General features: G+C 34.3%; 1 pseudogene; it reads right to left on the reverse strand.

Moving 5' to 3' along the window:
• Positions 1 to 3,990: 3,990 nt before the first annotated feature.
• Positions 3,991 to 5,842, reverse strand: LOC125823122 (histone-lysine N-methyltransferase, H3 lysine-9 specific SUVH6-like; annotated as a pseudogene).
• Between the last annotated feature and the right edge of the window lie 1,379 nt (positions 5,843 to 7,221).

A 7,221-nucleotide genomic window follows, 5' to 3' on the forward strand; every position in this document is an offset into this window, starting at 1 on the left:
GCCTTTGTTTTCCCATTTTTCCGACCAGCCTCTACTCTCCATGTTGCTGTCCAGCCACCAAACAACCACCCCTAAACGACCCCATTTTTCATAGCCACCATCACCCACTTTCCGGTCAGTGACCAAACCCACCTAAACCAGCCCACTTCGACGAAAAACAATTTGTAAGCCACCTCACAACCAGACGCCAACTCCGGCGAACCTGACCACCCTTTACTACCTCTTTTCTCCAGCCAAAATGTCACTAGAAAACACCCAAATTGACTCCACTAGTCGACTTCCCTCAACCCATCTTCCTTCTCCAACCAGAAACTCCGGTGAACCACATCAAAAACACCTCCAAACAACCACCACTCACCTCCAAATCGACAGAAATCACCACCCCAAAACAACCCTTTCCGCCGCCGCCTCATCGACACGAAAAACCCGCCACGAACATCCTCAACTCCATGAGCTCGTGAAACCCAACAGCAACAATCAACCACCATCGTTGCTGCTTTTCTTCCCCTTCCCTTTCATGACTTTGTTTGTTTTGCAGATCTGCATTTTCAGCAAACCAGAACTCATCAGCCCTCCAGCTTCGACAACAACAATCAACTCTGTCAAAAATTACTTTCTTTAATTGTTTTGCTCTTTTTGTTGTTATATTTTACTGCGTTTCAGGTGAATTATTTGACTCTCATTTCAAACTCCGATCATCTTATTGTTTCTTTAATGATTTTTTGTTATTCATAATTTTTGGGTGAACATTGTTCTTTCTTTCAATTTGTGTTATTCCAACTGTGACAATATTAAGTACTTTATAGATTTGGTGATACTTTGTTTTATTAATTCCCATGTTAAAATTGAAATGATGAAATTGTTCCAAAAAAAAAATCGAGCAAAGTACCTTCAACGATTTCAGCAGTAAGTGTTTTACTGGTGGAAGGAGATGAAGAAGATTAAACAAATGGGTTTGGGGTTTTAATTGAGTATGAATTAATTTGGTTTAGTGGGTCGGGTTTGGATTAAAAGAGAAACGGGTCATTTTAATTGAAATTGGGTAATTTTGGTTGATTTGAGACTTTCCGTCAAATGAGGGGTGTATATGGTGAAATTTGTAACGACAGGGGTAAAAATAACTTCACTTTAACGGTAAGGGCATAGTCAACTAATAAAATAAAGTTGAGGGGTGTTTTTTACCCTTTTCCCAATCTTTAATGGTTTCTTAGTAAGAATTGGGAAAGATGATGTATTTAAAGAGTAAGTAATTAAATAATAGAGAAAGAATTGACATGTAATGCTTTTAAATTCGTTTTGAAAGAAAAGCTTCTCATTCACACTCGTCATCGGCAAACAAACATAGGGAGAAAATGGGTCAAAATGATATATTTACAAAGGTATTTAATACTTTTGTGGGGTGATAGGACAACCACAAAGTTAAAGTGTCTTTTCATAGATTCAGGACAACTTTTGGTGTCACTTTATGTTTTTTCTCATCTTAATATTCAAATGTGTATTCAGATTCATATATCTAAATAAAATGCTCAGATATGCATTCAGTTTCAAACTTCTTCATCTTATCAAAAAACAAATGAGGCCTTAATGGGTCTGAATATATTTGGATGATTAAGATTTATAACAAAATCGAAACATCATGGGATGTCTAGTCAAAGACTTCTATTAAGATAACAGTTCATTGATTCCATCCATTCACTGCTACCATCATCGCCCACTATTCGAAACTAACGTCATAGTCCCCAGCATTATCAACTACCACTATCAAAAGCCACCATCATTTGCCATGACACTACAAAAAGTTGTTACTACCACAAGGCACCATTACAATCAATCACCATTACTACAACAACCATCAATTGTCATTATATATCGTCAATCAATGTCATTAGTCACCACCACTATTTGCTATCACTCTCATCTATCACAACTATTTGATTTCACTACCAACTACCACCATCAATCATTACTATTAATCATCCTCACAACTAATTACTACTCATACCACCACCATTAGCCAATATCATTCCCAATCGGCACCCATAACCGTCATCATTAGACATCTCTTCCACCACAACCATATAAATGATGTTAATTATTTTTTATTCAATTTTTTTTTACAATATTTTAATATTTAGATGAGTATTCAAATTCAAATATCTAAATCTTAATACACATCTCAATATTCGAATTCTGACGTTCTAACCTTAATAAAAACAAATGAGACCTAGTTAAGCCTTGATAAGCCAAAACCAAGAGGGCGAATTTATTTTAACTCCCATGTGTGGTTAATTATACAATCATCTAAGTCATTCTACTATTGCACTCAAGACCAAAAAAGCCATAAAAGGTAGGACATTAATCGCAATACAAGCTACGCGAGATCAAAGTATGCATAATTAAACTAAATGGAATAACAATGGATCGAAAGGCTGAACATGAAAAGTGCACATAGATTATAAAATCATACTTCAAATATCAAGTGCAGATGAATAATTTTACATGAGTAGTGATACATCCAAATTACACCCCCCGAAAAAAGTATAAGCGGTCGTTGTCAAATAAAGAACCTAACTTTTAGGTTAGGATCGATCCCATGAGGAATATGGTTTAGACTTAGGCTAACTTACGATTATCTACGTTCAGTCAAACTATTTCCGAAAAAAGGAAAAAAAAGGGATTTGTAAACAAAATAACAGTTTGTTGATTTGTATCAATAAGTAACAACTAAACAAGATTCGCAGTTTGAGATATCAATATGAGATGAAAACTAGGGCATAGGTGTTCCCCACAAGCTCTTAATGCAGTATTCCTAATAATAGTAATTATATCCTAGTGTTAACATGCCAAGTGTATAAGTTAGGTATTCCTAAGGGATTGGTCCTCCAAGTAGGGAATTTCACCACGCAACTTGGTTCATCTACGGGTGTATGTTTTACTAACCCTTACTCTTAACCCCAGATTAGCCTTTGCACTATTAGGGTCAAACTATTAAATAGCGGCTAAACATGTCTAAATCTCTGTTGTTTAATCCCTTCCTTATTCGTTACCTCGTTGGTCCAGCAAGTAGGAATGAGGCTAGTTCTAACATTGCGCATCGCTAGAAAGCATTCTAAGCGAAAGGATTAACAATACATACATCAACACTATTTTAGAATTACATAATTGATAGTCATACATTGTTAATTACTCATGGTTCCCACAATCCTAGTTGTGGACTTAGCTACTCATGCTTGAGAATTCACAATTCATGTTAGGGTTAATAAGATAAATCATGAACTTACAATTAGAATAGATGGATATCGTAATCTTGAATTGAAAATCAAATGCAAATATCATAAACAAAGCTTTGAGAATTAATTGTCGAAAATGTTTGCAAAATAATCATCAAAAACGAAAAATACAACATATATTTATTGAAACTAAATCCTAAACCAAATAGGAAAAGAAAATATAGGAAATTCGGTTTGAGTAGTTTCGATCGACGACAATAAACGACAGACCGTGGATCAGCCAACGGTCCGTGAGTCTCCTCTGTGGTGCAACAGTTGGCCAAAATTCTTAGTCTTCAATTGACGGTCATCACCTATGATCTGTAGTTCTATGCACGATCCGTCATGTCTCTCTGTTGTTCAAGTACTGGAACTCTTCTTCTCTAATTCAATCGACGATTAACATCCATGATCCATCAGTCAGACTATGATCCGTCATTTGCATCTGTGGTTCCACACTTTGGTCAGACTTCCTTGAACAATTGACCCCCGACTCCCACCTATGGCTCGTCAAGTGAATGACGGCTCGTGAGTGAGCTCGTAGGTTGCCAAATTCCTGATGGTTCAACTACATTCAACTTCAACTACTTCAAATCGATTTCCTGCAAAATTAGGCCAAACATAATCATATCTAATAACAAAAATGCCTAAGACGCACAAAAACTTCAAGTATAATGCATCAAAATTATCGTAAACTCACACTACATCAAGTAGTAATTTACTACATTCTCCTGTTGCACTTATGAGAGCCACATCTACCCTTCTCTCTCTTTAAATTGCCATTTGTATCATGAACATGGACAATCCGGTGGTTGTAGTGATAAGTAAGCTCCTCTAATGGAGAAATACTTTTGGAAGCGAAAAACATTATGTAAGGTACTTTTTTATCACCATGGTCATACATGAGATTTTGAGCACAAAGGTTTGGTGAGCAACTATGATTGATAAATCTACCAACATTCCCATATATTGCTGCATCAATAGTAAATCTATCTTCATCCTTCCTTTTAAAACAATTTGACTCGACTTTACTACTTACAACCTTCCTTTTGGGATATATTTGTTATAGTTGCCAACATCAAAGAAGTACTCGTCATAATCCATTCTAATTTTGGCTTCCTTATGATCAAGCAATTCTCCGATATATTCACAAATAAAACTTCCGGGTGCAATTTAATTTGATGACCTCAAACCCCATCCTTTTGATTTGGTTTTGAAAACCTCGAAATGGTACCGAAGACCATGTTGGCTAACCCTAATTTTGCAAGATGGAGGACATTTGCAATACGGACCACACTCATGAACAAGAGTCTTTGCTTAAAGAATAGAGCTTCTTGGGTTGAATGGAAACTTGCCTCCGTTCTTAGAAGTACAAGAGCACTGCTCAAAAGTCAAGCACCTACTTGTGCAACTGCAACCTTGAGGCCTAATGATATAATACCAATCAGGATATTGCATGTTAGTAATATATGTGAAAGGTGGGGGGTCTCTCATCATCTATTTCATTGATAACGGGGATTGGTATCTCCTTCCCTTGCGAGACATCATACTCCATAACAAACTTTGTCTGCATAGTAGATTTTGTTGTCTTGTTGACATTTTCACGGATATGATTGGCATTGACTAACTGAGTAAGTTCTAGTTGGCCAAGATTTCTCTGCAGTTCAAACTTAAAAACGTATTTTCCAATTGGACCTCTTTCTTGCCAACACTTAGTCACCATGTACAACCCATAGTAAATGTATTTTACCTCGGTATTTTCACCATTAACTCTTGGATGACCATAAATAACCCTTACTGAATATCCCAAATCCATTGAGTTCTTCAAGGCAAGATTATCCCTTTCAAGCTTCTGATCTTCCACTTTCACATTAACAGATACTCTAGGATTCCCTCCTTGACCTACATAAATGAACTTTTGAGAAGATATGGTCTCATTCTCGTATAGACCAAAATCAACAATGCTAGTTGCAACATATTTTTTTATTAATATTCACATAATCGATACCCTTTAAATTTTTGTTATGTAGTCTGACCATAGCAAGTTATACCTTGAACCGGAATTGATCACCAATTTCAACTCCAGGAGCATGGACAAAGGCCCAGTCAGAATTTACCCACTTTCCTTGTTTTCTCAAAATCATTGCAGCCTTTATATTGATTTTTCTTTTAGAGCGTCATCCTTGTTTTTCTGCTTTCTTTTCTCGCAAAAGCTTAGTATAGTCATATGCAAAAAGTTTGAGAGTCTCTCTAACTTGTTTTCGTTTCTGAATATGCTCGTATTCAGAAATAGTGGGCAATTTAGATCCATTTATAATAAGCCCACCGTTTGAAAACCATTCAAATCTTGAATAAACTAATGAAATTTTGGGAACATTCAACTTATGATTAATCAAGACATCATGTTGTTGAATAGTGTTTCCATTGTTTTGACGAACAGATGGACGAAAATTATTGATGCTATCAATTCTTAAGCGCTTAAACACTGATAGAGATCTAGTATCAATCATCTGATGAAGTTTCTTCTTCTGTAACTTCTTTGAGGTACTTGTTTCTACCAACACAAATGACATCTACAAGTAGACACAATATAAAATTCATCCTATAAACCCAGTAGAATAGCAGACAATATTACAAAAACACAAACATATTACATGATTATTAACACCAACACGACAAGGCATTATGAATGTTTGAATCAAACAGGAAAAAAATGTTACATCAAAGCAAAAAAAAAACACATCATGAAACAAAATGACCTAACAAGCAAAGAAGAGTAGTAAAACTCATATTAGGGCTAAAGGAGAGCAAAATTCTGAAATTGTTTGAATTGGGTGGGGTGGGGGGATTAGTTTCATAGAAAGAGTCGAAGTAGAAGCAATTAACACTCCACATTAAACTTATGATCCTTATAATTAAACTTTTGCGGCAAAAATAATCTTTCAACAGAGGAACAATTTTCTCTAAGGGAAGAAGAAAATGGGTTGATGTGGTTTGACAAATTTAGAACAAATCTTTGAAATGTCATCATTTCTCAGCATGTCTTAGAAGTGTTTTTCAAAGGTTTCACTCAGGAAAAATCCACTATAGTTACAGATTGGGGAAAAGCTAAAGGCGTTATTTGTATTAAAAAAAAGTATGATGTAAAAATAATTTATTTAGAATGCACAAAAAACAAAAAGAATTGTTAATTAAAGTTTATAAACTAAAATTCTTGACTTTGTTTTTGACCTTAGCCTGAGACGGGTCAAAAAAAGGTCATTTAAGCATATGAAACAATTGTAGGAAACCAGAAGGAATAACATTAAGCAACCTGAGAGAAATAAAACTAAATAACTTCAAAACACCAAGAAAATAAATAACTTACTTTTAATTATGAATCCAAGTGTTGACTTCTTAAGATCCAAAAATTTTCTAAAACCAAAAGATTGCCCAAAAATATTAGAGGAGGATGGAAAAAGGGTGTACCAATAGCACAATACCAAACTCCTATTTATACTAAAAATAGTGAAAGTGAAATTAGGTATGCAATTGATTTTTATTCAAATTGTGTTTCTTTACATTAGTAAGTTTCCAAGTAAGTCAAGTATAAAATTAGACATAATGAAAGTGAAGACTAAATTAGATATGCAATTGATTTTTTATTCAAATTGAGCTTCTTTAAATAAATAATTTTCCATATCTAACCAGGTAAGTTAATTACAAAAAAATGAAGATAAAATCAGATTTGCAATTATATTGACTATTATTCAAATTGTATTCTTTACATCATCAAGTTTTCATATCAAACAAGGTAATTCATATACAAATGTACCTTTTCCTAATTAATATATCTTTTAAAATACATTAATTTTAATAAAATAATATTTTTAAAGAATTTTATGTAATTGTTTTCTTTTAAAACCCTTTAACTAATATAAAAGTGAAAAAAAACAATATTTTTTCTTCTTAA

This window comes from Solanum verrucosum, unplaced genomic scaffold (assembly GCF_900185275.1).
Source record: "Solanum verrucosum unplaced genomic scaffold, falcon-dt-bn FXZP01000199.1, whole genome shotgun sequence".
NCBI lineage: Eukaryota > Viridiplantae > Streptophyta > Magnoliopsida > Solanales > Solanaceae > Solanum > Solanum verrucosum.